The sequence below is a fragment of the Capra hircus genome, chromosome 23, assembly GCF_001704415.2.
Source record: "Capra hircus breed San Clemente chromosome 23, ASM170441v1, whole genome shotgun sequence".
Taxonomy (NCBI): domain Eukaryota; kingdom Metazoa; phylum Chordata; class Mammalia; order Artiodactyla; family Bovidae; genus Capra; species Capra hircus.
The window spans coordinates 9,944,684-9,971,816 of record NC_030830.1 but is presented as its reverse complement, the minus strand read 5'-3'; the positions used below and the strand labels follow the sequence as shown (position 1 = coordinate 9,971,816).

The 27,133-nt window shown below is 41.7% G+C and overlaps 1 protein-coding gene and 1 long non-coding RNA gene across 2 annotated transcripts in view; one reads left to right on the top strand and one right to left on the bottom strand.

The window, feature by feature from the left end:
* Nucleotides 867-26,596, bottom strand: LOC106503509. Its single transcript, XR_001297202.2, has 4 exons — nt 26,544-26,596; nt 15,013-15,358; nt 14,004-14,204; nt 867-1,273 (listed from the first exon to the last, which is right to left on the bottom strand). It is a non-coding gene; the product is annotated as an uncharacterized LOC106503509 (long non-coding RNA).
* ATXN1 (ataxin 1) overlaps nt 25,859-27,133 on the top strand; it is a 421,786-nt gene continuing 420,511 nt past the window's right edge. The window contains exon 1 of the mRNA XM_018038742.1: nt 25,859-26,999. The gene's annotated coding sequence lies outside the window, so the exon portion shown is untranslated. The remainder of the gene's footprint in view (nt 27,000-27,133) is intronic.

Below are 27,133 nucleotides of genomic sequence, written 5' to 3'. Positions count from 1 at the left end.
TTGCCTTCTCCAATGCAGGAAAGTGAAAAGTGAGTGAAGTTGCTCAGTCATGTCCGACTCTTAGCAACCCCATGGACTGCAGCCCACCAGGCTCCTCCGTCCATGGGATTTTTCAGGCAAGAGTACTGGAGTGGGGTGCCATTGCCTTCTCTGGAACATATACTCTATGAGACCATAAATGTCTGGCTGGAGTTTCTCAGAAGTCATTAACTTGAAATATTTCTTACTGTACCATAAAGGAATCTGGGGATAGCCTGAGTTTATAAAGAACCCAGGCAAGCAGGGTTTCTCTTCACTGTCCATTCATTTCTTTATTAATGCAACATTTGTTGAGAATCTAATATGTACCAAACATGTAATGCTTCTCGGTTTAGACATTTCATTCCCAGGTGACTCAGTGGTAAAGAATGTGCCCGCCAGTGCAGAAGCCACAGGAGGTACAGGTTCAGTCCCTGGGGGAGGAAATGGCAACCCACTCCAGCATCCTTGCAAGAATAATCCCATGGACAGAAGAGCCTGGTGGGCTACAGTCGACGGGTTTGCAAAGAGCTGGGCATGACTGAGCGACTGACCGAGCATTGACAAGTGCTGATAAAAGGACAAAATTCTCTACGAGGACAGTTTGACATATAATTTTCCAACTTCAGACAGAAACACAGTGACTTCATAGAGGAAAACTCTACAGAAGGCTCTATAAGAACTTCTCTATTCAATTGCATTTAGAAATGGTTATGTAACTGTTGCACTGAACTAGCATGACTCATAGGATGTAATCAATCATAAAGCAACACTTCAAATTTATTCCACGGAGTTAGCACTTTCTCGGCTCTTGCGTTTGAAATTTAGAGCAAATTTTTATTCTTCCAGTTACTTCCAGGTAATATATCCATTGGTTAGTAATTAACGTGTCTGGATTCACATCACAGTAAAAAAAACAACAACAACAACAAAAACCATTGACAGGTTTCTCCCATCTCCAGCTCAACCTCCTACAAAAAGCTACAGTTGGGTTAGGAGAGAAACCTCTATTCCCCTTCTTTTCCACATCCCTGCCCCTTGCAGTCTGTAGAACACGGCTGCGCACTTTTCTCTGGTTAGAATTCTAGGAGGAGGAGGAGAGGGCAGGGCAGGAAAGTTCTTACTTGTCTGGTCCTCTCGTGAAGATCTGGTGTTACAGTTCCTTGATCTTCACAGGTATATAAAGTTGCCTCTCCTGTTGGTTTGTATGAATTTTTTGGAGATGCTCCAGGGTAGTTATCTCACCAAGATTTCCCTGTGAACAAATGGATCCATCTTAATATGGCTGATCACTTACTCTTTCCTGGGACCCCAGGAATCTGTTACCAACTCCAGCTTTTTTGTTCATCTGGCTACACATCCAAATGATCCTCTTAGAAAGGATGCAAGATAACCCCATGTTTGCATTCTTTTGTGGGTGACCCACATCTGATCCAGGGGAACTCCTCACATTTTCTTTGCCCCTGAAGATTTAGAAAAGTTGGTGGGCGAGGACACTCAGCACACAGACTACTCTACACAAAACAACTCTCATCTTGAATCTCTAGTTTTTATTTCTTATGTACTTTATGTTTATGTAAGGGGTTGAAAGCCATGTGATCAGATTTTGATAACCTCCCTTGCGATTTTTGCACATGGAGGTCTTATACCTCACTTTTAAATGTAACATTAGTGGCATAGTGCGTTAGCTGAAACTTTCATTTGTCTACAGTTCTACCTGCCTTGTGATCCTAGAATGACCAGTTTCTAACCCCATCTTTGGTTTAGACTTGCCATGTCACCATGACAAGTAGCCTTTTCTTCTCCTAGTTTCATCATCTAAGGGAAAGTTAATGTCAAGTCTTTATGTAATTTGACATACTCACTTTCATAATCTGGAGATTCCTAGAACTACCACGAAAAATACCACAAACTGGCTGTTTTAAAGATTGGACAGTCCCCAGATTTTTGGTACCAGGAACCGGTTTCATGGAAGACAGTTTTTCCATGGATCAGGGGTGGGGGGAAGATGGTTTGGGATAATTCAATGGATCAGGGGTGGGGGGAGATGGTTTGGGGATGATTCAAGCACATTGCATTTATTGTGCACTTTATTTCTATTATTATTACATCAGCTCCACCTCAGATCATCAGACATTCAGATCTGGGAGGTTGGGGACCCCTGGTATAAACAATAGAAATTTATATCTCACTGTTCTGGAGGTTAGGAGTCCAAAATCAAAGTGTCACCAAGGCCACATCCCTCCACCAAAGACTCAGACTAGAACCTGTACTGAGCTTCTCTCCTAGCTTCTGAGGGTTACTGGCAGTCCTTGACTTGCAGCTATATCACTCCAGTCCCTGCCTCTGTCTTCACATGATGGTCTTCCTGCATGTCTACGTCTCTGAAGGACCTTCTTATAAGGACACCCGTCATTGAGTTTAGGGCCCACACTAATCCAGTATGACATCATCTTAATGTGGTTACATTGACAAAGACTCTTATTTCCAAAGAAGGTCATATTCACAGGTTCTGAGTAACCATGGACTGGGGGGAGGTAAGGGTAACACTGAATATACAGTCCAGTACAGGTACAGTAATACTTTCTATACATTTATTTTTATTTATTTTTTGGCCATGTTGTGCAGCATGTGGGATCTTAGTTGCCCCACCAGGATCAAACCCACGCCCCCTGCAATGGAAGCATGGAGTCTTACCCACTGAACTGCCAGGGAAGTCCCTAATATTATCTCTGGAAAGTTCAACATCAGTTGCAAATATGACTTTGCAAGTTTTTTCCAACAAATAACCTTTTGAAAACTATGGAGCTTACATCGGTTTTGGAAAAACCTGTGGAAATGGGAACCTCTGGGCTGCACCAGAGTGCACTGCATAGCTGTAGTCATCATCATGGAGGAAGATGACAAAGGAAGCAAACAAGCAGCTTCAGAAGCGGGAGTGCGTATCGTATGAGAGAGTCGAAGCGAGCTAACAATAGCTACTCTAGAGATGAGCTAACCGATGCTTTTCCCCCGGCTGAATCCTCAGAGGGATGATGTAGTATTTGTTGATTTTGCCATGTGACTTGTGAAAAGAAAAGAGATACAAAGAAGACAAATGACATTGTAATTTTGAGTGGTTTGACTGTAACTGCACGTACTACACTAGCAGTGATGTGTTATTCTGTCTACTTATCCCTTTTTAAGCCTCTGCAACATTTTAGACATTTTTCCTGAGAGTATTTTCCGCCCCCTCCCACCACCCCCATATGAGGTTTCCCCTTTGCCAAAAGTTTAAATGGTTGGTTGGAACCCTGTTCAAATAATGACATAACATCAGGCATAGAACTGAAAACCACTGAAGGAGAGTTTTCACACCATCCGTCAAAACTGGGTTTTTTTAGACTAACTTCAAATACAGCTTCTTCATGACTTATCAGTAAAGTCTGTCCTGAGAAAATCTGGACCTTTAGAATGATCCAGTGAATGGTTCATGCTTATGTATGTTCTATTTCCTATCCAAACACTCTTGCTAATCTTGAGTAACTTCTTCCTGGACCTTTGATTTCGCTTGGCCAAGAGTGTCTTTGGAAAACCATATATTTATGTACCTGCTAGTGCGCTGCCATCTATGGGGTCGCACAGAGTCGGACAAGGCTGAAGCAACTTAGCAGCAGCAGCAGCAGCAGCAGCAGCAGCAGCAGCAGCTGATTTAATGCAGAGAAGGCAATGGCACCCCACTCCAGTACTCTTGCCTGGAAAATCCCATGGACGGAGGAGCCTGGTAGGCTGCAGTCCATGGGGTCGCTGAGAGTTGGACACGACTCAGTGACTTCACTTTCACTTTTCACTTTCACGCATTGGAGAAGGAAATGGCAACCCACTCCAGTGTTCTTGCTTGGAGAATCCCAGGGACGGGGGAGCCTGGTGGGCTGCCGTCTATGGGGTCGCACAGAGTTGGACACGACTGAAGCAACTTAGCAGCAGCTGATTTAATGAGATTGCCATGCAACTTTAGAAACTTGGAATGACTACATTACATAGCATGTGTTTCCTTTTATTTTGCATGGAACTTCTTTTTGGACCCTGGCAAATGCCACTACATGCCTACCTTGCTATGTGCAAGCAGCCAGAGGATACTTATCCATTCTTTTGCTGCAAACGATTGATGCCAAATTTAAATCTTCCTCTGGATAATTGTTTTCTTTGTGTCTTGCTGTGTTATCGCGTCTTTCCTGCAATTTGTATTTTCTTTTATAAGACATTTGGATTCTTGTGAAAGTGTTATGTATGTAAATAATGGAAACAACACCCACACCATTCCTTAGCTGCTGTGGGTGCTGCCACACTTTCTTCTTGTTTTCTTTCTTCTTTCTCATCATCTTTTTTTAAAATCACCATAAGAATAGCTCTTAGGAATAGAAATGGTGCAACAATCTTAAAGATAAAGTCAGTGCTTTATTATAAATTAGCAGAGAATAATAAAAATTGGCTTCTCTAGCTGATGGCCAACCTGACGTGGCTTAAAACACAGTAGCAGATGTGATACACTTTGTATGATGTTTCATCCCAGATTGAGCAGGGCAGGAGGTATAATACCACAGGTCAAAGTGAAATGGTTGTATGGGAACCAGAGAAATGATTGAGCTTCTGTATGCATTAGCCTGTATTTATAAAGTAAGTTGGCTTCCCTCATAGTTCAGTTGGCAAAGAATTCACCTGCAGTGCAGGAGACCTGGGTTCCATCCCTGGTTCGGGAAGATCCACTGGAGAAGGGATAGGCCACCCACTCCTGTATTCTTGGGCTTCCGTTATGGCTCAGCTGGTAAAGAATTTGCCTGTAATGCAGGAGACCTGGGTTTGATCCCTGGGTTGGGAAGATCCCCTGGAGAAGGGAAAGGTTACCTACTCCAGTATTCTGGTCTGGAGAATTCCACGGCCTGTATAGTCCATAGGGTGGCAAAGAGTCGGACACAATTGAGCGACTTTCACTTTCATAAAGTAAGTTAGGCCACAAAGATTTTTCTCCACCTTGGAGAAAAGAGCCAAAACTACAAGTTGTGTGAAACAACTGGGCCCGTTTATAGTCAGTAGTCTTCCAAGACTTTTAGGATATCTTTTACCTAAAGGGCTCCAAGGGCAGTGCTTGGAGTCTTAGGGTCTACACACACAAGCAGGGCCATGAAATCCCAGCATCTTAGATGTTAAGAGAGAGAAGGGACTGAGTCCTGCCACCCTTGCTCTATGCTGGCCTCCTTCTCTTTAGTAGGAGACATTTGTGTGTAAGGCAGGCTGAGACCGCATCAGTTCAGGCCCTGGGAAGGGGGAAGAAGCCAAGATTCAGGGGGACAGAGGGGACAGAGCGTGTCTTCAGAAGCTAGCCCGTCCCCAGGAGGCAGCGAGGCAGACTTGTGTGCAGTGGTCAAAGGCCGTGACTAACTCAGATTGAGCCAGGCTACTTGGACATCTGACTATGAACTCTCTGCCAGCAGAATGCAGTTCTGGAAGAAGTCCAGGTGACAATATTCAAAATCAGGCACAGTTCCAGGTGATTGGGCCAGTCACAGCGGGTCCCCAGCAGAAGCTGAGAAGAGTAGAAAATCACATCCTGCGTCCCAGAGGAAGGGGCAGTACAAGCCTCTGGCGGAACGTGAGATCCGCGCTGAGGAAATGGGTCCCGGCCAGGATCCAATCCCTGCAGAGAACTGACACGCTAGCAGAGAAACTGAGGCCAACTGGAGTCACACGGCTTTGGCCAAAGTGGTAGGAGCACTCTGAGTTGCAGAGTCTACAGGAGGAACCAGATTTCCAGGTCTCTAGGCAACCAAACCAGTTTTGTCTATTAATAGGGCTAAGGCTGATGACATTGATCAGGTCTGGCTCAGATTGGCTGGGGGCAACTAAGAGCTTCTGGAACTTGACTGTGCATAAGAATTACCTGGGGATCTTGTTAAAATGAAGATTTGGATTGGGTAAATCTGAGTTGGGGCCTGTATTCTGAATTTCTAACAAGATCCCAAGGGATGCTGCTGGTTTTCTAGAATAGCAGAACTCAGAAAATCCTCACTTGCTGTCATTTTCTCCTCCCCAGTTTCTTCCACCTGCCCCACTGTTCTGCACCCATTTCCCCAGCCCTCCTCCAAATCATGTCTGACCATATTCTTTTCTTTTCCTTTCCTTTTCCCCTGTTGTCCCAACCCCTTTGATTGGCTGCATTTCTCTGTCAAGACCACCAGAGAATTTCCACTTTGGGATTTCCCTGGTGGGAATCTGTCTTCCAATGCAGGGCTTCAGGTTAGATCCCTAGTCAGGGAACCAAGATCTCACATGCCTCAGGGCGACCCTCGCTTGCAACTACTGAAGCCTAAGGGCTCTACAGCCTGCACATCACAAGGAAGACCCAGAGCAGCCAAAACAAATGATATACAGAAATATTGGGGGAGGAGAGGGAGGTAAGGGATATGTATACAATTTATTACTGATTCATGTTATTTTAGGGCAGAAACCAACACAAAATTGTAAAGCACTATTCCACCAATTAAAAAATAAATAAAAAATTTAAAAATCCAACACACACAAAAATAAATAAATAAAAGGTTTCTTCCCTTTTAGCCCCCCAAAAAAACCATAAATATTTTTTTTTAAAAAAACTTCCATTTAGATGATAGAAGGTGCGAGATAACATAGTCAGAAACATTTCCATTTTTACCACGCAACTAAATGCTTTTATGTTTGATAGAAATAACTAGTCCAGATTAATCTCCTTTTTGGTCTCATAAAGAAAGTGAAGAATATGTTACCTTTCTCTCCTAATATAATCCAACCATTAAAAGAAAAATTTGTCTGAATGCTCGCTTTGACAACACATATACTAAAGTTGGAACAGTACAGAGAAGATGAACACAGTCCCTGTGCAAAAATGACATGCAAATTTCTGAAGCTTTCCATATTTTTAAAAAGACATTAAAATAGACATAAATTAATGGAGAAATATACTGTGTTTATGAAAGACAGGAACCAAGATAGTAAAATTTTCAGTTCTACTCCAATTAACCTATAAAAGGAATGCAAATCCAATAAAAATCCCAACAGAATTTTAGTAAAACCGAATTCTCAAATTCAAATAAAAGAGCAAATGGGCAAGAATAGCTCAGAAAAATTTGAAGATAAAGAACAGAGTTGGGGGGTGGGGTGTGGAAGAGGAGAGTGTGGGAGGGGAGTTCTCACTCTTGCGAAGCTCCAGACTGAATATGTAGTCAGTTATTAAAATGGTGTAATGATAGATATTCTATCTAATGTGATCATAAATGATTTTGATTTTCTTATTTGTACTCTTTTTTTCTACATCAAATGTGCTAGTTTTGTGATAAAAATAAAGCTAAAAAATTAATGCTTTAAAAAAGGAAATATTTATTATAAGATAAAAAAAATTAGAATGGTGTCACATATTTATTTTATGTCCCTACTGCCTAAAAACATGTGGTATACACTTCCAGCTCTGAGGGGTTACCAGTTCCTGGCTTCAGTTCAGTTCAGTCACTCAGTCGTGTCCAACTTTTTGCAACCCCATGGACTGCAGCACACCAGGCTTCCCTGTCCATCACCAACTCCCCTCAAACTCAAGTCCATTGAGTCGGTGATGCCATCCAACCATCTCATCCTCTCTTGTCCCCTTCTCCTCCCGCCTTCAACCTTTCCCAGCATCAAGGTCTTTTCCAGTAAGTCAGTTCTTCACATCAGGTGGCCAAAGTATTCAAGTTTCAGCTTCAGCATCAGTGCCTCCAATGAATATTCAGGACTGATTTCCTTTAAGATGGACTGGTTGGATCTCCTTGCAGTCCAAGGGACTCTCAGGAGTCTTCTCCAACACCACAGTTCAAAAACATCAATTTTTCAGTGCTCAGCTTTCTTTATGGTCCAACTCTCACATCCGTACATGACTACTGGAAAAACCATAGCTTTGACTATATGGACCTTTGCTGGTAAAGTAATGTTTCTGCTTTTTAATATGCTGTCTAGGTTGGTCATAGCTTTTCTTCCAAGGAACAAGCATCTTTTAATTTCATGGCAGCAATCATCATCTGCAGCGATTTTGGAATCCCCAAAAATAGTCTCTCACTGTTTCCATTGTTTTCCCATGTATATGCCATGAAGTGATGGGACTGGATGCCATGATCTTAGTTTTCTGAATGCTGAGTTTTAAGCCAGCTTTTTCACTCTCCTCTTTGACCTTCATCAAGAGGCTCTTTAGTTCTTGGCTTTCTGCCATAAGGGTGGTGTCATCTGCATATCTGAAGTTACTGATACTTTTCTGGGCAATCTTGATTCCAGTCTGTGCTTCATCCAGCCATTTTGCATGATGTACTCTGCATATAAGTTCAATAATCAGGGTGACAATATACAGCCTTGATGTACTCCTTTCCCAATTTGGAACCAGTCTGTTGTTCCATGTCCAGTTCTAACTGCTGCTTCTTGACCTGAATACAGATTTCTCAGGAGATAGTAAGGTGGTCTGGTATTCTCATCTCTTGAAGAATTTTCCACAATTTGTTGTGATCCACACAGTCAAAGGATTTGGCGTAGTCAATAACGCAGAAGTAGATGTTTTCCTGGAGCTCTTTTGCTTTTTCTATGATCCAACAGATTTGGCAATTTGATCTCTGGTTCCTCTGCCTTTTCCAAATCCAGTTTGAACATCAGGAAGTTCTCAGTTCACATGCTGCTGAAGCCTCGCTTGGAGAATTTTGAGCATTACTTTGCTAGAGTGTGAGATGAGTGCAATTGTGTGGTAGTTTGGACATTCTTTGGCATTGCCTTTCTTTGGGATTGGAATGAAAACTGACTTTTTCCAGTCCTGTGGCCACTGCTGAGTTTTCCAAATTTGCTGGCATACTGAGTGCAGCACTTTAACAGTATCACCTTTTAGGATTTGAAATATCTCAGCTGGAATTCCATCACCTCCACTAGCTTTGTTTGTAGTAATGCTTCCTAAGGCCCCCTTGACTTTGGACTCCAGGATGTCTGGCTCTGGGTGAATGATCACACCATCATGGTTATCTGGGTCATTAAGATCTTTTTTTGTATAGTTCTTCTGTGTATTCTTGCCTACTCTTCCTGGCTTAGGCTGAAAAATAATCTTATGAAGCTAGTTACTTAAGCTCTCTCAGATAGTTTTCCTATCTATAAAATGATGACAATAATAGCCTCTCAGTTCATGTTGGAGGTTTTATTGTTGGAATTGTGTAAGACTTGTGAAACTGCTTCACAAAATATAAAACAAGATACAAACTGCTATTACTGGTGTGTGTGTATGTGTGTGGGCTCAGTTGTGTCCGACTCTGTGCAACCCCCATGGAGTGTAACCTGCAGGCTCTTCTGTTCATGAAAATTTCCAGGCAAGAATACTGGAGTAGGTTGCCATTTCCTTCTCCAGGGGATCTTCCCAACCCAGGGACTAAACCCACACCTCTTGGGTCTCCTTCATTGGCCAGTAGATTCTTTCACTAGTAAGTATTTGAAATGAAGCCATTATAGAATTTAAAGCTTCACACCATCCTGGGTTGGTCTGATTGGACTCTTTGAAGCCATTTGTGTTTAATGGGTGAAGTGAGGTGGGAGAGCATAATTTAAATCCCAGCTCCACTCCTCACACCCCATCTCATTTCACAAGTGTTTTCCACCCATTCAATAACTGTATTTATTGGGTGCCAGTATGAACTAGAGCTGGCAGTTTCGATGGTGAAACAGACATGCGTGCGTGAAGGACTTGCACGTCCTTGCATGTGTGAAGCTTATGGACTAGCAGCATATTTTTGGACAAGAAAATAGGCGATTTCAAAATAAGGTGACCAGTGCTGTGATGTGGTAGGTTTAGGGTGCCATGAAGCTGTTGCTTGGGTAGTCATAGAAGGTTTCTTCAACCATGTCATGTTGAGGAGGATGAAGTATGCAGATGATGAAAAGGGTAAAGGAGAACAGTGGAGGATGCTTGCTAATCAGGCGATGGGGAGGAGCAGTGTATTCCAGGCAGAGGGAAGGAGACTTGGGCTGCCCTCTGGGCAAGGAGAGTGATGGAACAACTTTTTTTCTAAAGCACCCGGATCATTTTTTGTTCGATTTCAGTACTTTATAATGTTTCCTAGGTCAGGATCAGCATGATGAGTATTAGAATACATTTTAGGGTGACCTCCTCCTCCCCTCAAGCCTCCTGACCACTCCCATACTGACCTTTCCCCTCACTGCCTGGCCTTTCCTTTTGACGAGGCAGCACACTGAAGAGGTGGAAAGAGGCTTTTCTCTTTTGAAGCTGCAGCATTATTAACAGAGAAGTAAAAGTCTCCCATGAGCTAAGGCAAAATCCTGCAGATTGGTTTATGAATCACTGTAGCTTAGGTTAAAGCAACCTAATTTCCTGAAAGCCACTCCATGGCTTTAGCCTTCCAGAGGGGCATAAAGCTTGTATGATATTTACTCTTAGTTAAAATTAAATGGAAATTGAAAACAAAAAAACCCAAGAGTTTCTTCTGGGAGATCCAATCATTAAAGAAAACAAAAATTAAAGGCTACAAAGCCATGTGGGTAAGATGTACATATTACATTGAAGAAGATCTGGAAAATATACATATCAAAGTGTTAAACTGATAACTATCTCTGAGTAATTGGGTTTCATGTGATTTTTACACCCTTTTTATTGTGAAATATACATTAGAGAAAGTGTATTATATATAAAAGTATAATTTCATAAAATTTTATTATGTGCGCCTTCACATAACCATTGCTCAAATCAAGAAATAGAATATGGCCCAGGGGCTGTCCATCCACCCCTTCCCACTCCCAACCCACCCTCCCCCCAGCACCCTTACTTTTATGATCACTTCTTTTTTCCTTTTCTTTAGTTTTTCCACCTAAGTGTGTTATCGATATTTTCACATATTTATCTTTTCTTATTTTTTTGGACTTTAAGTAAATGGGAACATATGCTTTTTTTTTTTTAACTTCTATCTTTTAACATTAGGTTTCTCAGCTTCATTTAAGCTAAGGGTTCTATGGTTCATTCCTTTTAAAAGGCTGTATGGTATTCCAAGGTTGGATATATTAATGGCACGTTTTATCTACTCTACTGTTGGTAGACAACTTGTTTTCAGTTTGGGGCCATTATGAATGGAGTTGCTATTCTTTCGGTGCTCACATGCACGTATTTCTATTGGATATACACCCAGGGGTGGGAATCTGGGTCACCAGATATGCATATCTTTAACAGATAATGCCAAATGCAGCAGTAGCAATGAATACTCCCAGCAGCAGGGTGGGAGTGTTCCCATCGCCCTACACTGAAGTTTTGTGCATTTTTTTCCTTTAACTCATTTGAATTGTCTATTTTTCCTCTACAAATATAAATATCCAATGTTTAACTAGCAGAATGCTTTTCTAATACTTCTTAAATTTGTCTTTCCCAATGAGAATATTATTTTTAAACTTTTAAATTGAAGTAAATCATTCTTATAGTAAAAACCACCCAGATCACAGGTATATGGCTTAATGGATTTTCACAAAGTGAACCCACCTCTGGGTCCATCACCTGGGTCAAGAAATAGAATTTTCTGGCCTCCTGGAAGCATCTTCATGCCCCCTATCTAGCACAATCCTTTCCCTCATCAAAAGTAAACTATATATTTAGTTCTAACATGATAGATTAGTCTTGTATGATTTTGAACTTTATACAAGTGGAACAATACAGGAGACCTTCTTTCATGTGTAGCCTCTTTTATTTTTCAACATTGTGAGATTCATCTGTATTGCTATGTATAGTCGTAGTTCATTTTTTTTTTTCCTGCCACAAGGAAGAAATTTTGACCTAAGAAGCAACCTACTCAGTGCTTTTTTAACTCATGGACTGTATTGACCCTTGCCACATGTGGATTAGACCACTTCACAGTCATCTGTATGTTTGTTTCCATGTCAATAATAAGCTTTAGGGTTCTCGATGCTACCAGGAGAGTGAGTATGGTACCCAGCTGCCCTCTGGTATCCGTAATTATGGCTCCATTTGGAGCTGTCTCTCAGCAATAACGAATGTTTTCTTTCCCTTCTTTTCTACCTAAAATGCAAAATAATATCACAGCCCCAGGCTGCACACTTTTATGTAAAACAGAGCAGTCATAGGATTTTACTGGAAAGTTGATTTATTTCCGAGGATCATGAGAGTCCAAGGATAAAACTGGCATCTGGCCACAGGGAGAGCCCTTGACCTAGAAGTGGAGACAGCTTCAAAGCTGTGTTGGTTTATAATGGAACAAGGCACTTTTAACATGAATCAGAGCCTCAAAACTTTCTAGGGGCCAAAAACAAAAAAAATCCCTAAAACTGTCCTCCAAAAGGAAAGGTAAAATCAATAGCTTGGGTTTTTCACTCTTTCAGATAAGCAATACTAAACCCTTCTACCAAAACAGTTGTTTAAGTCTAGCTTTTTGTTTTTTTGTTTTTTGGTTTTTTTTTGAAAGAACAAAGTGTCAACTGAGCTTGAACTCTTAAAGCAGAATCTTGATATCAATCTATGTTTTTTTAAGCAGCCAAACAGGCTTTCAGATGGTAAGTCTCTGAAAGGCTGCATGTGAATACGTAGTAAATGTAATTTTTCTTCCTTTTTTCTTTAGGCCTTGAGATGTAATTATTAAAGCTGCAAATGTCCCCAGTGATATCAGCTAGATAATCAAATTTGGATCACAGGAATGAAATAATCTGAAGTGTGCCTTTATTACCTTTCCTAGAAATAATTCACTTAAGATAATTCTACCCTCCCCCCACCCACAAATCTGTAACCAGACGATGGAGAGAGCTAGTAAAATTAGCCAGAGTAGTCAAAAGGGTCAAACTGATTCTCAAAGCAAAGAATGCCAATATTTCTCCACCATAAAAATAGAGTAAAACATTGCCAAAATCACATGCAGGAACAAGAAATTAAAAGGCTGAATAAAAATGTAAAATTTAGGAGACTTTATTGCTAAAGTAGCCATGAATTACTGATTAACTTTCTTTAAAAAAAAAGCAAAAAATAACATTTTTTATAATAGTTGATTTAGACTATTTTTTGTTAGCAAACATATGTACCCACTGGAAAAAAAATGATCTATGAATGTATAGGTCATTCAAACAAGGATATAGCTGCTGATGCTGCTGCTAAGTCACTTCAGTCGTGTCAGACTCTGTGCGACCCCATAGATGGCAGCCCACCAGGCTCCCCCATCCCTGGGATTCTCCAGGCAAGAACACTGGAGTGGGTTGCCATTTCCTTCTCCAATGCATGAAAGTGAAAAATTGAAAGTTAAGTTGCACAGTCGTGTCTGACTCTTGCGACCCCATGGACTGCAGCCCACCAGGCTCCTCCGTCCATGGGATTTTCCAGGCAAGAGTACTGGAGTGGGGTGCCATTGCCTTCTCCGTTCCTTCCATAAGAAGATAAAAATCCCTTTTTGCTCCTACCTAGCCCTCTCTTCCAGTGCTATCAGTAAAGAACCCACCTGCCAGTGCAGGAGATATGAGAGAGATGGGTTTGATCCCTGGGTCAGGAAGATTTCCCTGGAGGAGGGCATAGCAACCCACTCCAGTAATCTTGCCTGGAGAATTCCATGGGCAGAGGAGCCTGATGGGCTACAGTCCATGAGGTTGCAAAGAATCAGACACAACTGAAGCGACTTAGCACACACGCACACCCCTCTCTTCAATTAAGGCCAGGAGAAATTCTTAGGCCAGAAAGGCTCAGGGTGGGAAGTTATTGTATTAAGACTGCTCTCTTTTGCCAATGCTTCTTAATCCCTGTGTACCAGTCTTCCTTGCTATTTCATGAAAAGAGGACCCCAGCTGGGCCAAATTGTGTGATAGCCATATAATCTAGACACAGTCCCCAGGGGCTTAGAACAAAAATTAACCCCAAATATTTAAACTTGAAACCTTAGCTATAAAGAATATCTACAAACATTCAAGACCAGTCAGAAATTCTATCCTCTTACCTTACAAGAACTCAAGAAGGAAGATTACTATGAGAAAGGTCTTCTAGAATTGGACTTTGCTCTTCACGGAAATGTCCGTGGGTGTTAAAACAGAGCACACATTGAACTGAGAAATAGATGTCTTGGGTTCCAGAACTGAATTTGCCACCAACCAGTATAGTCTCTGCCAATTTCTTGCAGCTCTTTGGCGGCAATTCCTGTCTATAAAATGAAAGAAAAAAATTTGAACTAGATTCTGTAAGGATCCTTCCAGGTCTAGTAATTGTGTAAGTTATATTTCTAGAACATGATTAAGGAATAGCCCACCCTCTCCCCATTAGTCCATATCCACTTTTTCTTTCTTGCTGATGCACTGAGATAGTGTTGGGATTGGGAACTTAACTCATTTCCCAGTACCCATCTCAGGTCACTTCTTAGATGCAGTCAATTGAATATGCCTTAACATCCTATCTCCCTAAGTTCCTTTCAGAGAAATCCATTATCATATTTGGTCCTTTTCCTGGCATTAGAATTCCCATGATGTTCTATGGGAACATTAGGTCAAAACAAAAAGTATGAGAAAGGCTAGGTTTAGGGCTCCAGGCTGCCATATGTGTTTGTGATGTTCCCCGGAAGACTCAGAACCCACAAATAAATGGATTGCACTCCTTTTAACCTTTGGGAGTTACCCAGTGGATCATGTTAGTGTTGAATAATTGTAACTAGAGCTCAGAGGACCACCTGAAATAGTGTGTTTTAAAACGTCATCAATGAGACCTGACATGTGAGAGACTCTTCCTGCACGAAGAACTGCAGCGGATGCCACATGGAAGAGCTGCAAACTGGGAGCAAATCCACTCCATCCTACTATGAGCCCTTCCTGTTTTGTCAGCCAGCATGGCTTCCTAAATCTCAAATTGCAGCCGAACTGTTCTGCAATTCCATGGCTAGCTATTTCGGGAGCCTAACACAGCAGGACAAATGTGTACAAGTCCACACAGTATGACAGAAGAATTAAAAATGTATTTACCATCTGTTGGTAGTTTCCTTGTGGGGCTCTTTTCCTCTCCTGCAGCCTTGAATAGGGTCTTCTTACCTCCTCCCATCCTCAAAGAACAGAGTTCTGGCCTCAGATCTTTGGACGCAGGGCTTTTTTCCTCCCTCTTTTAAATTTCCCAGACTGTTGAACTCTGGAAGTATTTCAGCTTCTAGGATCGTTTCCAGCAAATATAAAGTGGAATGAGTCTGTGAACAGGTGGTAGTGTGTTATATGCCTTTGTGTGGCCAGGTTACTTTGAGATCCTGGCCTTGAGTTCTGGTGACAGTGGCCTTTGGGCAGTTCAAGAGTAGAACAAGAGAAGTCAAACACAGGTCAACTGAAAGGAAATTAAATCCTTTAGTTAGGCTTGGAAACTCATGTGGGCCCTTTACAATCTATTTAGACCTCACTATGATGGGATGTTGGAGAAGGCGATGGCACCCCACTCCAGTACTCTTGCCTGGAAAATCCTATGGACGGAGGATAGGCTGCAGTCCATGGGGTCGCTAAGGGTCGGACACGACTCAGGAACTTCACTTTCACTTTTCACTTTCATGCATTGGAGAAGGAAATGGCAACCCATTCCAGTGTTTTTGCCTGGAGAATCCCAGGGACAGGGGAGCCTGGTGGGCTGTCATCTATGGGGTTGCACAGAGTCGGACACGACTGAAGCAACTTAGCATGATGGGATGTGTCAGATTCCAGAAAAAATTTCTGACAGGAAACGGTCCTCAGAATGTGACCGTGGGCTTCAAGTGAGAGTCATGGCATCCATGTAGCAGCGTGGATAAAAATCATAAGCTGGAGTATAGTTTGGTGAGTTGGGAAACCAGTTAGGTTGCTTTGAAGCCACTTGGCTTATGTAGGAATATTCAGTCCTCAATAAGCATCACTAGTTTTAATTTCTGGGACATATATTATTCACTCAAAAACAAAATCTAATAGAGATGAGTACTAAAAGTGTTGCTTTCGCCAAAATAATTACAATGCAGTGTTACGACTCCCCTTGGCCTGTACCACTCAGGTAATGACTTGTTAAAAACTCTCAGGCTATGTGAGTGGATAGCTTCCTACCTTGAAACCAGTGCTGGGTGAGTTTGGACCTTGGGCAGGTCCTTTAAACTGCCAGCCTCAGTTTAATCATCAAAGAAATGGGAAGCATGATCTCAACCTCACCGGACTGCGGTGGGGATTTAGATGAAATGACATCTGCCAAGCTCTCCCCATGTTGCCTGGCATGGAATAACAGCTTGATAAATGGTAGCTTTTAACAATTATTATTATTGAAAAGCTGGCACTATGCTTTTTCTGCTTTTCCTCAAAACTTGCTGTCAGGTTTGTACATTGTCTTCAATTCTGGTTTCAAATTTTGTTTTTAAAAAGTCCTTCACAAATCTGAGCCTGAATATGAATTCAGCTCTTTTTGATTCAGTCTTACTAGGTGTACCAGATACAATTAAGTCAAAGGTCAAGTAAACAACATGTGGACACAATGCATTGATTTTGGATTAGCTTCTAATGAGGGAATCATTGGGCTAGAACTTAAAACTCTGCACATAGTAGGTCCTGAAATATTACTGACTCATTAATTCATTTAAATGGTTGATAAATCTTTAGTCTGTCATGTGCCAAGGACTATTCTGGACATTAGAGGTTTACCTGTGAATACAACAGATAAAACCTCTGCTCTCGACAAAAAATAAATAAAGAAGATGACTCAGAATGTTCTAAGGTAACACATTGATGGAATAACAGAGCAGAGCAAAGTAGATCAGTAAAGTCAGGGGTACAGTTTTAAGTAGGGTGGTCAGAGCAGGCTTTGCTGGGAGGTTTTTAATTTCCTAAGCAAAAAGGCTGAAGAAAGTGATGGAGCGATCCGTGTGGATATTCAGCATTCCAAGCCAAAGGACCAGCAAGTAGGAAAGGCCTGGAGGCAAGGGAGCACCTGGTTTGTTTGGGGCCAGAACTGTGGGACTGAAGAGGAGAGAGAGAGAGGCAGAGGATCTGAAAGACAGAGGGCATCCCGACGGTGTGCAACCTCAGAGGTCACGGGAGGACTTTGACTTTGACTCCAGGTGGAAGAGTGACATTTCACAAGCTTTTGAGCAGAGCTGTGGCATCACCTCACGCAGACGCCCGAGTCAGGCCTGAGGCCGACACGGTGGAAGCAGAGAGAGGATTTAGGAGTTCCGTTTGAACATCCTGATGAAGGGTGGTGGTGGTTCTGCTCCAGCAGCAGCAGTCCAGGTGGTGAGAAATGGTTCGGATACATTTTTAGAGGGTAAAAATTGGATTTGGGGGCAGGTTGGATGTGGGGGTGTGAAAGAGAGAGGAGTCAAGGTGCTTATTGGCCTGAGCCCTTGGAAGGACGGAACTGCCATTTCCTGAGATGAGTGTGCGAGGACTGTATCATCCATCTCACGGAGACTCTGAGAACAGACACCTAGGGATTCTAGGCTCCAGTGGAAGGCCTCCCTCCACCTGCTGTGGGAAGCCTCTTGAAACCAACGAGCTTCCAGGTGTGCTTTTGAAAGATGGGACTCCGAAAGACTGAGTTTTTCCTAAGCACTTTGATAAGACTCAAATGAACAGTTTACAAAAAGGGCAGCAGTTTTGGGGATTGTATTTCCTCCTCCGTGCCAAACAATTAATTGTGCTTTTAGTATTTTCCTCACCCCTACTCCACACAGAGAAATACCACTTCTTTTTCTTTTAAAGTTTTATCTATTTATTTTTAAAATATTTGTTTATTTATTTGGCTGCCGTGGGTCTTAGTGCTGTACACAGGATCTCCCATCTTCGCTGTGGCATGCAGGATCTTTAGTTGCGGCATGTGAACTCTTAGTTGCAGCATGCAGGATCTAGTTCCTTGACCAGGAATGGAACCCAGGTCTCCTGCATTGGGATGCGGAGGCTTAGCCACTGGACCACCAGGGAAGTCCCTGAAATGCCACTTCTCAAGAGGAGAGCTGCTGTGGCATCCTGGCACCAGTAGAGGGAGCTGAGGAGCCCTGGGAAGACCTTTGAGCTGTGGCCCAGTGTGGGAGGAGACAGGTCTACCTCAGACCTCTGCAACCTCTGTGCCTGGGCCAGAAACCAGGTGTTTCTGGGAGGATGGGGAGGTAGTTCTAGAACTCTCTTGCCAGCTTTCCTATTCCACTGCAACTTTTGTTTATTGTTGTGGTCATGGCTAAAAGACCAAACACACATCCAGAACTGATTACCGATGTGTTTCTATAGAGGAAAGACAGTGGGCCATGCATGTAAATACAGGCAAGAAAGAAGAATGCAACGCATCTGTTGCCATAGCTCTTGTAGAAACGGCGTCTGAATTTCCTGGGGCTGTGGTAAAAAAAAAATTGGGTGGCTTCAAACAAGAGAAATTTATTGTCCCGCAATTCTGGAGACCAGAAGCCTAACATCAAGGTGTCAGCAGGGCCCTGCTCCCTCTGAGGCTCTAAGGAAGAATCTTTCCTTGCTTTTTCCAGCTCTCCGTGGTTGCTGGCCATTCTTGGCTTTCCTTGGCTCAGGGCAGGAAAGACTGCCTCCGTCTTCATGTCGTCTGCTCCCCCTCCCCCATGTCTCTTCTGTGACTCCTGTTCTTAGGAGGACAGTAGTCATACTGGACATAGGGTCCACCCTAATCCATTAAGACTTTATCTCAACTAATTACATCTGTGCATGCTAAATCACTTCAGTCGTGTCTGACTCTTTGGGACCCTATGGACTCCTCTGTCCATGGGATTCTCCAGGCAAGAATACTGGAGTGGGTTGCCATACCCTCCTCCAGCAGATCTTCCCAACCCAGGGAGGGTTGAACCAGCATCTCTGGTGTCTTCTGCATTGTAGGTGGGTTTTTTTTTTTTTTTTTAATCACTAGCGCCATCTATGTGGAGAGACTCTATTTCCAAATAAAGCCATACTCCCTGCACTGGGGACTAGATGTATCTCTCCGGGAACACAATTCAACCCACAACAATGGGAACTCTCACGGAGAACTGACTAGTGAGGGGTGCCACATAAACGGAGCAATAAAAGGAAAACAGTGACATGTGAAATTGTAAGTGGAGGTCAGACGGGTTTGGGAGTAACAGGAAATATTAGATAAGAGACGCTCTCATTTAGGAGACTCTTTCCATCTGTGCTTACGGCCCTGATTTTTTTCTTTTCTGTCAGAGTTAAAAAAAAATTGTATAAATAAAAAGAATAAGAAAATAGCACTTCGCTGACTCACACATTGGGCAGAACCACAAACTCCTGTGATAATCAGGAAAGACTTCGCAGAAATGTTGGTGCTTGGGTTGGATCCTGGAGGACGGGAATAAAAATTGCCCTGCAAATAAGGGCTTCCCAGGTAGGGAGAAAGTATATGGAAAACCACAATGTTATTTAGGCGATCCACCCTTTACGCCTTAAGTAGGGTGAAGAGTCTCTGTAAGCAAGACCCAGATTGTCTGCTTAATCTCTATTACTAAGAAAAGGTATTAAAGAAAGGAAGGGGCAGAGATGTTTCTGGTTTTGATAAATGCACAAATCAGCTCACAGTAACCTGAAAGAACACTACGAGCATCTCTAAGGCGGAGTTCGTTCTTGGGCACATTTGCCAAAGCACAAATATGGAAACCCCGCCCTCAGCCAGATCCGAAGAAATCAAAAGGCTGATGTGGTATAAATTCCTCTGCCCTGATTGCATAAAGGAGATGTGCCAACATTTTTTTCTCTGATATATTCCTTTCTGCACAGAGAGCTGAACTGGATTCTTAAAAACCTGATCGTGAACTGAGATAGGCAATTCTGAATCACCAACAGGATCTAGGAAAATTAACTCCTCACTGATCTTCCTAGATAAGCTCCCAATCTCGCTGCCTCTCAGATCAGCACTGGGATCTGGCGAGGTTTCTGCCACAGAGCAACTCCCTTTTTTGGCATAAGAATGTACAGGATGCCAGTAAAGTTCACGCTGGGTCATCTAAGTCTCTTTAAATGCGCGATGATTCATTGCTGGGGGTGGGGGCGAGAGGAGTGAGGGGGAAGGAAGTGCTGAGCTGAGAGGCGGAGCGAAGTCATTATGAAATTGACTGCAGAAAAGCTGGCGCTGGGAGTGCTGGGGTCACATGGTCTTACTATTGGTATTTCAGCTACAAGTTTTAAACCAGAGATAGGGGGAGGGGTTGGGAAGCATCACCTTGAAGCTTGATCGGCTTTCAGAGGAGATGCCTCCGTTGATGGCTGGCATGTTGATTAGAATTACAATGGGGGTATTAATTTCTCTTTTTATCTGACAGAAAAAGAAAAGTTCTCCCATGACAGTATGGCTAGCAGAATAAGAATCTGGCTGTAAGTCGTGTGAGTGAACCGTTTGTCTTTTTCTGCTTGATTTACTCGCATTCTAGCTGACAGGGTCCTCCATTCTGTGCGTTCATTTTTGTACTTAAAAAGGGATTGTTTGTAATTTACACTTGAAGCCTGAGTGCTATTAGTCTGCTCGGCCAGCATGGATAGCAGGAGCAATCGCTCCGTGTCAGTGCCAGGGCGCAAAGCAAATTTGGATCTTCAGTGGTCAGTCTTGAGAGCTCCCCAAAGTTACCCAGCAGTTAAACTCTGGAGCGGCCCTGAAGCACAGGGCTTCTGCAAATAACAAACTGCCTGACAAACCCTGCTGAAATCCTGACACGGACAGTTTCCTCTAGTTGTTTATGTCAAAAGGCAAAGTTTGCCAATGCATTTTTCTCTGACTCTTCCTCTTTGGGGTAAACTTGGTAAATTCCTCATAAAATAATTGTCTTAAACTCTGACCTGCATTTGGATCAGCTTTTCCTAGCCAAAACTGACTCAAGAAAAACAAAGGCACGGTGAGAGCTTATAGCTATGTATTTTAATGTCTTGAAGTCAGAATAACAATTTGATGGCTATCATTGTCCCTGATCTTAGTTTGAAGGCACCACAAGCTTTACCTTCACAACCCATCAACTGCCTCTATCTTAAGTGTAAACAATGGTGGCTTTGGGCTTTGGTTTTAATTTGGAAAATGTATTTCTTTTGAGGAAACAAAATGCCAAGTTGTTAATGACGTGTTTTTAATAGATTTCCAAATGCTCCTGGCCAATACTGAGCAAAGTTCAACTCACTCATTCTGAGCCTTAAAATGTTGTTCAATTTCATGTAAGAAGAGCTATGTTCTATAGATGCATAAAACCACAAATTCTGTTATTTTATAAGTCACTGCAGTACATTCAATGTTGATAATAGTTATATTGATGAAAATGTATCTAGGTCTTGCTTGCAAAATAAATGGTAATGGTTAAAATTCATCTCATTTCCTTTTGACATGTGCTATTGTACTAAATATATTAGAAATTGTTTTCAAAAAAAACCCCACAGATTTCCTTTTGGCTTTGATTTGTTTTCTAGGGAAGCAGTAACTGTATACTTTTCATTATCCACGCCTAAAGCCATTTCTTATTAAAAGATGTCACCCTCAACCATTCAGCTGTCACTCCAGAAAGCGTGTACTTTCTAAAACACAGAACAAGTTTTCCATCAGCTTCCCAGGGTGGCAAAGTATCTGAAGCCTGTCCCTACCCCACCCTGAGAGACTGACTCTTAACAAATTTTTAGTCTAACATAAAGCCTAACAAATTTTAAGCCTAGCATATCTCAGGATTATGCCTTTACCAACAGCTTACTCTCAGAGATATTTTAATAAGGGGTAAAGTACATGTTGGGCTTCCCAGGTGACTCAGTTGGTAAAGAATCTGCCCACAATGCAGGAGACCTGGGTTCGATCCCTGGGTCAGGAAGATCCTCTGAAGAAGGGAATGGCAACCCACTCCAGTATTCTTGCCCGGAGAATTCCATGGACAGGGGAGCCTGGCAGGCTACAGTTCGTGGGGTCCCAAAGAGTCAGACATGACTGAGTGACTAACACTCACTTTTCAAGGTCAGTGTTATACACTGCAAGGGGGGAATCTCAGGAAGGTAGAAAAGTAACCAAATCACCTGCTACACTGCTGCAATAAGATCTCCAATTATGGTTCTTAGAACTAATTCCTGCACCTCCCCAGCCCCACTGACTTTACTAGTGCTGTGCATTAGAAGCATAATGGACACATGTCATTGTAAATCTTATAGCAGTCACATTAAAATGTAAAAAGAAACAGGTAAGTTAATTTTAACAATATTTTTATGTAACCTAATATATGTAGAATATTTTCATTTTAACATTTGATCAATATAAACACTGAGATACTATAGGAATTTATGTGTATATATGTGCATGTATGTACATGTTCTAAGTCTTTAAAATCCAAGGTATATTTTATAATTACAGCCCATCTCAAGTGCTTAACAATCATATTGGACAGTACAGACCTATGCTAAAGCACTTGTTTTTGTTTTCACTGTAGACAGAATCTTATTTAAAATTGCCTAATATGTGTACTATTAAGTCATAAACTGTCAGCAGATGTTTAAACACAATGATTTTAATTTCACTCTTGACTATTGCTGATGTCACTTTCATTACCCAGAAGCCTGTGCTGCTACAGTTTGGTGGAGGGTCAAGAAAGCTGATTCAGAAGCATGTCTTTTAAGAGTCTCCATGCCAAGAACAGAGCCCAGTGACTTCAGTTTGGGTGTGGTGAGTTGACCTCAGAGTCTATTGTGTGAGTGGTTTTCACTTTTGTTTTTAGTTTATTTTACTTTTCTGGTCTCTCAGCTTTATTTGGAAGTGCAGTCTAAGGAAAGCATATTGGTTTTGTAAGCACGCTATGGTTTGCTCAGATTTTTAAATGATATATATAGGCTACCACTCTCCTTATAATACCATGGTTAAAGAACTGTCAGTGTTTCCACCAGCTTTGGGGGTTTTATTACACAACCATAACAAACTGCTGCAGGTTGGAATTTGGCAGATCTTTCTTTAGCCTGGAGGAAATTCTTTTTAACAATTTTTTAAGAAAAGATATAAATTATTAAATGCCAACCATTTAAATTTACTGTGATTTTTTTTTTTTGGATAGGCAAGGATATCAGATAAAATATATATTGTATCTTTACATTTCAGTTGTTTTACAAATTTAAAATATTAATATTAGCTTTATAAATAACTTTGGCTGATGATTTACACAATTGCCTGACTCCCAACCAAATTTTCAATGATCCTAGTATTGGAGCCTTGTATTTGGAAGTCTGATCAATATACTGATTCTGAGAGGTACTGGAACAATCAACTATGAATCTTTTAAGTTTCATCATGGTAAAAATAGACATTTTTCAAAAGATAAGATTTGTTTTGCTGTGAGCTCCTTGCAGACGGAAATGTCTTACTCATCTTTATAGTCTCAGGGCCTAGTTATTGTAAATGCAAAATGAACGGCTGCTGGTAAATAAATGATAAACACAGAAAAATATAGCTTGAGAATGAAGACTGTCTCTGTTCATAAGTTTCTCATTTAAATATTCACTTATTAAATATTTACTATCTAATAACTTTGAAAAATCTTAAAAACTAGAAAGAACATGTTGCTGGGTCTTCAACCGCTAAGATTTCCCTCATTTCTGAACAAGTCAGTGGGTTACTGACTTGTTCATTAGCATTAGCATTAAGTCACATCAGTTGTGTCCGACTCTGTGCGACCCCCGTCTGTGTGCGACCCCCGTCTGTGTGCGACCCCATAGACGGCAGCCCACCAGGCTCTGCCATCCCTGGGATTCTCCAGGCAAGAACACTGGAGTGGGTTGCCATTTCCTTCTCCAATGCATGAAAGTGAAAAGTGAAAGTGAAGTCGCTCAGTCGTGTCTGACCCTCAGCAGCCTTCCAGGCTCCTCTGTCCATGGGATTTTCCAGGCAAGAGTACTGGAGTGGGTTGCCATTGTCTTCTCCGAACTTGTTCATTAGTAATAAGTTAATGACTTGTTCATCATTAAACAACTCAATATTGTTCAGGCATGAGCCAGCTCCAAAACTTTTTAGAGGCTGAGCTTTATAGCCTGTCTCATCCATCTCCCAGAAGCATTGGAAGATACAATGTGGAAGGACTGTAAAAAGTATGAAAAGCTACACTGATATAATTGAAACATAAATCTACCCCACTGCAAACATAGAGGGTAACCCCCTAAGATGACTGTGAAAGTAAACACTGAGAAATACCTCTCCTTTCAGCAACATATCTGATTCCAAATGAAGTGAACTTATCTGATATCATATTGGGTTAATTGACCCCAAGATTTTTAGAGAAACAGGAGTGACTCTTGCTTGTCTTACTCCATGTTGTATATCTTTATTTTTCACAGCAGAAAAGATAAGGCATCTTTCTCAAGTATGACTGTTGAGGCTCACTTTAAGAATTCAAGCCTGAAACTGTAAATAATTATATCTATATGCTACTATTTAGCTTCCAATCCATTCTATTACTTAGTTGTTACAAGCTGCTGAGCCCTTTGTGTTTGCTTGTCTTTGAATTGTGTAAGAGGCTACTTCCAGTGAAGACATATTCTACAATTAAAAAGCCCTTGCGATTTGGAGGGCCTGTACACTTGCTTTATTAAGCACTCTTGTGCTCCCTCTGCTGCCCTGAAGAAAACCTCCATGTCCAAGACCCTGGTATATTCCTTACAGAGTGTTCCCTTGGCAATGATGATGCAGATTTGTGCATAACTCAGAGCCCTTCTGAAATGTAGTACTGTTTGACCAAAGCATAGAATGTTAATGATTTTTCATTTGAAAAGTGCAAAGTAATAAAAGGGAAGGGAATAAAAAGGAATACATTGAAGAATCAAGTTCCACGTTTGTGAACAAACTTCATCTAGACAGAGCCCTGGAGTGTAGGCACTCAGGAATCACTGTGGGGTGGGGGGTGGGGGTTGGGGTGGGGTAGGGGATGTTGGTTACACTGCGATTCAGTAGGTCTGGGGTGGAACTCTGAATGTCTAAAAAGCTTCCAGATGCTGCTCTGAAGACTATGCTTTGAGAAGCACGATGTGATATATAATTATATGATATAAAATATGCTTGATAGGCCATTTTAAACCTTTAAAAGTAGACATTACCCCAACAGTGGAGTAGATATGAGTGTTTAAGCAATGCAGAAGACAGATTAAGAGGAAGAAGGCTCAGCAGGCCTTATTTTTCAATCTCCTTTAATTGCAAAGTTCAACTCATGCTGGCATGAATGTAGTACCAGGTTTATGAATAGAAGCATAGTACTACAGAGTTGCTTACTGGCTTCTTGAAAACCCTTCTTTCACTGAGTTTTTATTTGTTGGAGAAGGAATTGTTTTTAAAGAAATCAGGGCCAATTGTGATTGTACATTTCATATTTTGCCATCTGAAAATATAACATTTCAGTACTAAAGGTAATGAAACTATATTGTATTATGTTTATGTTGGACCTTGCAGGAAGAAATAGTTACAGATTTTAATGGCAGATTATGGTTTTAACCTTAATGGCTAAGTAAGTAAATGACACAGTTCTTATTAATTGTTCTTACTGTTTGGGTAATAAACATATTTAGCTTCCTTGAGGGAACATTTAAATTAATTGACTAACTGTAATCTGAATTATGTGTTTTAATTTGTCTAAGGTTGTTATAATAACTGCTTGCATCAGTGTAATAATGAAAGTATTAGCTTTTTTTTTTTTTTACCCCAAATTGTCTAAATGTAAGATGTCTAAAAATAGAGTGGAGGTGGATTGGACAATCTGCAGATTAGGAGTTGGAATGAAAGTATCTCAGTTAAGCCAAAAACATGGCAACCAATATTTTCTGTTATAAAAATATTTTAGATGAATTTATTTTTTATGAAAGCTGTCTGAATCTGAAATGAAGAGCAGAAGTTCTCTTTTTATTCACAGGCCAGTAATAATAATACCTGCCTCACAAAGCATAGGTCTTTTCCGTGTAGAGCCAACAGCTTCTACTCCTTTCAGAAACCGGCTCGGCCAATTCAGGAGAAAAGATACTATTACCCGGTTATTAACCTTCACCTTGATAATGCTTGTCAACGAACACAACGCCAGGCAGAGCCTTTTCAGAAAACTGATTTTAATTGTCCACTAGAGGCTGTAATGAGACCAACAATGTCACTTTATACCAACCCGGGCTTTAAACTGTAACCATCATTGATTTTTAAGTGAAAAAAAAAAAAAAAAGTTGTAGAAACGAGTAAACAGTAGTAGTTCTTTTAAAACAGCCATATATATGTGCATGGTATTTCAAAATGTGAGAAACATTTCCGGGGCACTGCACCTTTCTAGTTAGGATGCTTGCTTTTATTTCTGCAGCACCTTGGTTCTACAATACAGTTGTTTAAAAGTTGACACATTTCTCTTGGTGATTCTGTATCCTGCTTCAGTTGGTGACTAACGGTTAGATCATAAGTAAATTAAGCCACAAGATTTCTCAAATACAACTTACAGTCAAGTGGAGACTTCCAGAGGGAAACTTACGTGGAGGGATCCTATTTCTAGCCATTTGGTTCAAAGCACCTGAAAAAGGTCAAATGTTGCCCCGACACCTACCGGCCTTCCAGAATTATGTGCAGCCAGGAGAACGCCGCCGCACTGAGCTCCCTGTAGCATGGCTGTGCCTTCTCCTCCTCCAGGTGGCACACCTGTTGGCCAGGTACCACCAGTCCAAAGAAGAGTCCTTCCCTTCCAGCTAATGCCTGGCGGAGGTACCCACGGAGGGACGGGTGGCGAAGAGCTGAGAACCGCATTTAAAAAATTGAGTTCAGAGGAAGTTCTTACCGCGCGGATTCACGAGCACTGCCATCTGATTCTCGGGTTGCTTTCTCTATCTCCTACACTGGTTACCTCATTTCCGATGAAATTAATGATCCCGAATTAGCGGCGAGAGGAGTGTGCGGGTCGTCTACCCAGCCTCGAGCTGGGTAGTTCCGTGCTCCGAGCAGATTTCCGGACCTGCAGAAAGAGAAAGGAGAGCAGGGTGGTCACCAGCTTTCACAGGCAGGAAAGGTGAGGGTGCACGTGCAGACGGGGGGTTGTGGGGGAGGACCCTTAAAACTTTCCTGAGTTGCCCGCCAAGGCGATCCCCGCGGCTTGGTGGGCTGGGTTCCAAAACGCCGAGGCTAAACCGGTTTGAGGGTTAA